At 46.8% G+C, this 6,000-nt stretch overlaps 1 protein-coding gene across 2 annotated transcripts in view; it reads right to left on the reverse strand.

The window, feature by feature from the left end:
* The window catches only part of ZHX2 (zinc fingers and homeoboxes 2), a 54,900-nt gene extending 49,248 nt beyond the window's left edge, over positions 1–5,652 (reverse strand). The window contains exon 1 of one of the 2 annotated variants that reach the window (XM_083450523.1): positions 5,364–5,652. The gene's annotated coding sequence lies outside the window, so the exon portion shown is untranslated. Of the gene's footprint in view, positions 1–5,037 lie in introns of both variants that reach the window. The other variant, XM_083450522.1, reaches the window with a different exon arrangement.
* Positions 5,653–6,000: the final 348 nt, after the last annotated feature.

Here is a 6,000-nt window from a genome sequence, read left to right on the forward strand (position 1 = left end):
CCAGTTCTTTTAATACTCTTGGATGCAGTTCATCTGGCCCTGGAGACTTGAATACATCTAAACTAGCCAAGTATTCTTGTACTATCTCCTTAGTTATTCTGGGCTGTGTTTCCTCTGCTGAATCATTTGCTCCAAATTCTTCAGGTCGGGCATTGTTTTCTTTATCGGAGAAGACTGAGGCAAAGAAGGCATTGAGGAGTTCAGCCCTTTCTGTGTCCCCTGTTTGCATTTCACCATCTTCTCCTCTGAGTGACCCCACTGTTTCTTTGTTCTTCCTTTTGCTACGAACATACCCATAGAAGCCTTTTTTGTTGCTTTTAACCTCTCTAGCAAGCCTGAGTTCATTCTGTGCTTTAGCTTTTCTGACTTTGTGTCTACACGTGCTGGCTATTTGTTTGAATTCCTCTTTGGTGGTTTCCCCCCTTTTCCATTTTTTGTACACATCCTTTTTTAATCTTAACTCAGTTAAAAGTTCTTTAGATAGCCACCCTGGCTTCTTTAGGCACCTTCCATGTTTCCGTCTCATTGGTATTGCCTGAAGTTGTGCTTTTACTATCTCCCTCTTAACAAACTCCCAGCCATCATGAACTCCCTTTCCTTTTAGTATTACTGTCCATGGGATCTCACCCAGCACTTCCCTAAGTTTTATGAAGTCGGCTTTCTTAAAGTCAAGAAATTGAGTCCTAGTATGCTTGGCTGCTCCTTTCCGTTGTATAGTAAACTTCAGAAGAGCATGATCACTTGCGCCTAATGATCCTTCCACTTCTACCCCATTAACCAGGTCATCGACATTGGTTAGGACCAGATCTAAAATGGCTGTTCCTCTTGTTGCTTCTCCCACTTTCTGGACAATGAAGTTGTCTGCAAGGCCAGTGAGGAATCTGTTTGACCTTATGCTCTTGGCTGAGTTTGACATCCAACAAATATCTGGGTAATTGAAGTCCCCCATTACTACTATCTCCCTTCCTTTTGCATGCTTGGCCATCTGTTCCAGGAAGGCATCATCTATGTCCTCCGTTTGGCTTGGGGATCTATAGTAAACTCCCACAATGAGGTCACTATTATTCTTCTCTCCCTTAATTTTGACCCAAATGCTCTCACTTTGGCTTTGAGGTTCTAAATCTTGGATCTCTTCACAGGTATACACATCCCTGACATATAACGCCACTCCTCCTCCTTTCTGGTCTGGTCTGTTTCTCTGAAATAGATTGTATCCCTCCATTTTTACATTCCAATCGTGGGACTTATCCCACCAGGTTTCAGTGATGCCTATTATGTCATATTTAGTTTGCTGTACCAAGAGCTCAAGCTCATCTTGTTTATTTCCCATGCTTTGTGCATTAGTGTACAGACATTGAAGTCCATTAGTCATTCCCCCGTGTCTCTTATTTAAGGATTTTTTCCTCCCACCACTAGGTCTGCTTGCTGTTTGCTCCATTTGGTCTATGACATTTCGATGATCATCTTCATCAATTAATAGACTCCTACCTTCAGGAGCACTGTCTCCCTCCCCCACATTAGTCAGTTTAAAGCCCTCCTGATGAGGTTTCTGAGTTTTTTGGCAAAAACATTCCTCCCAACCGTTGTGAGGTGCAGCCCATCGCTTGCCAGAAGTCCATCCTCAAGAAACTGCAGTCCGTGATCTAAGAATCCAAACCGTTCCTGTTTACACCATTTGCGAAGCCAGCTGTTTACTTCCACTATTTTCCTCTCTCTCCCTGGGCCACGTCGTTCAACTGGGAGGACAGATGAGATGACGATTTGTGCATTTAATTGCTTCAATTTCCTGCCCAGAGCCTCGTAGTCTCTTTTGATCTTCTGGAGGCTATTGCTTGCAGTGTCATTGGTTCCCACATGAACCAAGAGGAAGGGGTATTTGTCAGTGGGTTTTATGATTCCTTGCAGTCGTTCAGTTACATCTTGGATCTTAGCCCCGGGGAGACAGCACACTTCCCGAGACATCTTGTCAGGCTTTGGCCCTAGACACCTAAGTTAGCGTTTTAATAAACATGCCCAGGATTGAGCTGTGAATACCAAATCCAACAAAGTTCCCGATTCGGCTTTCTGGATGTAAGAAAAGACCTGCTGGATCAGGCCAAAGGTCCAGCATCTTGATCTCATAGTCCCCAACAAGAAGCCTGTGGTAAGTTGCAAGCGGGACCCGGGTGCAGTTTTCAACTGGGCAAAATGGATTTGATAGCTGCAAACTGCACAGAGCTGTTCACATAGAAAAGACAAGTCCTGTGCAACTCAAAAGCTGGCTTGATTACATTTAATCCAAATGCTCCCCCTCATTTTTCCCATCACACATTTTTATTCCCCTTTTTTTTGTTGTGGGGCTGGAAACTGCCCCCATCTAGCTACAAGTGTTAATTAACATAGCAAAACTGGGGTGATTGATTGTATTAGCACCAATTACCACTACTGTGCATGGTCACAGGGTTTATTTTACACAAATTTAAGCTTTAACTGAATCGTCACAGACCATATTTTTTTGCAGGTCACTCATCACTATTTAGTAGGGATGCAGGTGGCACTGTGGGTTAAACCACAGAGCCTAGGACTTGCCGATCGGAAGGTTGGCAGTTCAAATCCCCACAACGGGGTGAGCTCCCGTTGTTCGGTCCCTGCTCCTGCCACCCTGGCAGTTCGAAAGCATGTCAAAGTGCAAGTAGATAAATAGGTACCGCTCCGGCGGGAAGGTAAACGGTGTTTCCGTGCCCTGCTCTGGTTTGTCAGAAGCGGCTTAGTCATGCTGGCCACATGACCCGGAAGCTGTACACCGGCTTCCTCGGCCAGTAAAGCGAGATGAGCGCCACAACCCCAGAGTCTGCCACGAGTGGACCTAATGGTCAGGGGTCCCTTTACCTTACCATCACTATTTGACCCCACTGTTTACACCCCCCCCTTTATGCCCATGCATATATCAATCAACTGAGGACGACACATTATACATTTGATTACTGGAGTCTAGGCCATGAAAGCTGTTTGACAGTGGAATGGTCTCCCTCGAAAGGCTGTCGACTCTCCTAACTTGGAGGTTTTTAAGCAGAGGTTGGATGGCCATCTGCCATGGATGCTTTATTTGATATTCCCGCATTGCAGGGGGTTGGACTAGATGACCCTCAGGGTCCCTTCCAACTCTATGATTCTATGAGAGCACATGACGTAATAACTGTAGATTCCTTTAGGGTGCAAAAAGATTGCTTGTTGTTGCTGCAATAGGCTCACACCTGCTCTGAAAGCTGCCTGCTTCTTATTGCTCTTAACTGACAAGTGCATTAGGATCACCACAATTTAGGGTTCAAAACCTGAAGCTGCCAGAAGTACAACGCGCCCTTTCAAAGGAAAGACCAACTAATGTACCCAGCTTGGCACTGAATTCCTCCAGCAGGCAAACAAAAGGCCATCGGGAAACAAGTCTAGGGCTCTGAACCGTCTCACATGGCTTTGAAGTCAATCAACCAGGTGGAACTGCTCAGCAAATCAAAACTTCACTTCCTCAAAAACCAAGCCTCTCCCACAGCACTTTATCTCAGGGGTTCGGGCAGCCTTTGTTGTTGTGAGACAGGAAAGGAGCAAGTCCAATTCAAATCCTATGAAAATAAAAACTGATGGGGGGAGGGGAAGGTTTTTTGGGTGGGGGAAAAGGATAGACCTGGAAGTCTCTCCAAAGGAAATGTGGAATGATGACCAGAACACCTTAACATTTCCCAGGATTGTGGAGATCTTTGGAACAGGATCAAATCAGAAGTAAAACCAACAACGGTTAGGAGTAACCTTCTTTTTTCCCCATTTTGGGTTTTGTTTCGGTTTTTCAACAGGGCGTTGGAATACACCAGGCGTTTGGCAAGATTTATATTTTTTTATTTCTTAGCAAAAAAAAAAGAGGGGATGCGCCAAGAAGATGATCGCCCCTCCCCACCCGCTATCAGAAGATGGGGTAGTGGTGGGAAAATTTGGGGGTGGGGAGGAGAGTTAGCCCGACGCGTTATGCTATGCAAGCGTGGCTTCTACAGAGCCATTATTTCCTATTAATAGGGGGGGGGGGGTACAACGTCTCCTGTCAATTTACAGATTTTTTTTTTCGGGTTTGCAGCGGGGAAAGAAAGAGACTGCAGCCCAAACGCGTCATGGTGCCTGCATGAAAGACAAATCTGGTGTGTGCGTGGAATTGCAGCCCAAATCTGTGCTTGTTCGGAGCCTGGAGGGGCTAACGCTCCCCATTCCCGCCCCCTCCCCACCTTAAAACTCTGACCCCGTCTTCCAGGAGGCGCGCTGGGAACACGAGGGCAAAGGCGTCCGGCCCCCACCCGCTCCACCAGTTATGGGGGAAAGGAGGGGGCGGGGGTGTCCCTCTTTCTCCAAGCCTGGATTTCCAAGATCGCCTTCCTCGCCTCTACGTAACGCCTTCTCGAAAGCGGACGCCATATTTTGTGTGGCTGATGTCGACATAGGGAAACGTAGACATATTTTTTAATGTATTTTTTTAAAAGAAAAAAACCCTTCGCCTTCTCTCCTTTTTTTGCTCCTACCCCCCCCCCCGCCCGGCATGCAGCCCCCTCCTCCCTTAAAACAACAACAACAACAACTTGAGATCGGCTTGAAGAGAGATCGAAGGGCCTCCTTTCCAATACTCGTGTATGTTTTTCTTTTAATCCGATCTTTTGCCACCTTCCTCGCAATCTTTCCTCTCAACGCCCCTCCCTCCCCTCCCCTCCCCACCCGCTCTCAAGTCCTCTTAACAAAACGGGAGCTTTTTTTTTCCTCCCCCGGAGGAAGAAGCAAAAGTTAGGTCCGAGCGGCTTGCCCGATCGGTCGGGTTTACAGGGCAAAAGCAAAGAGCATCTTAAGTCCATGTGGCAAAAGATTTAGCAGCGGGGTTGTTGGTTTTTTTTTTTTTTTTGCAAAGAATCGCACTTCCTTGTTCCTTCTTAAAAACAAACAAACCAAAAGCCTAATGATAATAATAGGGGCGGAGGAAGGGAGGGCGAACGTTGTTTTCTTTTGCTTTCTTTCTTCCTTCCCCTTCCTTACCTGCGATCAAAGCTTTGGAACGCCGAGACACGGAACTTTCCCCGGGAATGGAACTCTCGGTGCGCGTTCTAGAACGCGGGGGAGACAGTCCGGGACTCTCGGTTTTAACACTCGGCCCACCGCGCACCCCCCCCACCCCACCCCCGCCGCGAAAAAAAAAAGCAACCACCACCACACTCACGCACACACACAAACACTCACGCACACACCAAAAAAACCCCACAACCCAGTAGCAATTTTTGGGGGAAAAAATAAATTAAATTAAAAAAAAAAACCCTCTCCGATCGGTGGTGGTGATCTACGCCAAAACCCACATGATCTCTTACGTCAGCTTGCGTATTTGCATACGATACAACCCGCGGCTCTTCTAGCAGGGTCCCTCGATTTTGGACAAAGTTTTCATTCTCTTTCTTGTTTTTTTCTCCCAACGTGAAAAACCTGCAGCTACTTTCTCTACCCGCCTTCGAAAGGTCCTGCCTCGCTTTAAAAGCATGCCTTCACCTTCTGTTAATTAATCAAATCATATCTTCATTCTGTTCACATGCGGGATGTTTTTGGTTTTTTTGTCTCCGCGTTCTTTGTTACGTGTATTTTGCTCTTAACTTTAATACAGTGTAAAGAGGGGGGAAAAGACGTTTAAATTTGCTGGCGGGGGAGGGGCGGTCGGAAGAGAAGGTTGCCTCTAATAGTATCAAAGATGCTATATATATATAATAAAAAAATGCACTTCGATGTTGCAGTCTTTCTTTGGTTATTAGTGCATGGTCCGAGGCTGCACTAAACGCTTACTCGGGACTCTGGGGTCGAGCTGCAGCCTCACGCGCGATGCTTGGGGAGCAACCCCACTCGAGCTCCGTGGGACTCCACGTGCATGCTGAACTCGGGAGAAAGTCCTCACTTCGTTCCATGGGTCTTGCTCCCTCGTAAGCAAGCGTGGGACTGGAGCCTTCGGACCTGGATCTT

The sequence above is a fragment of the Podarcis tiliguerta genome (genome assembly GCF_965153285.1).
Source record: "Podarcis tiliguerta genome assembly, chromosome: 7".
In the NCBI taxonomy this organism is placed as follows: Eukaryota; Metazoa; Chordata; class Lepidosauria; order Squamata; family Lacertidae; genus Podarcis; species Podarcis tiliguerta.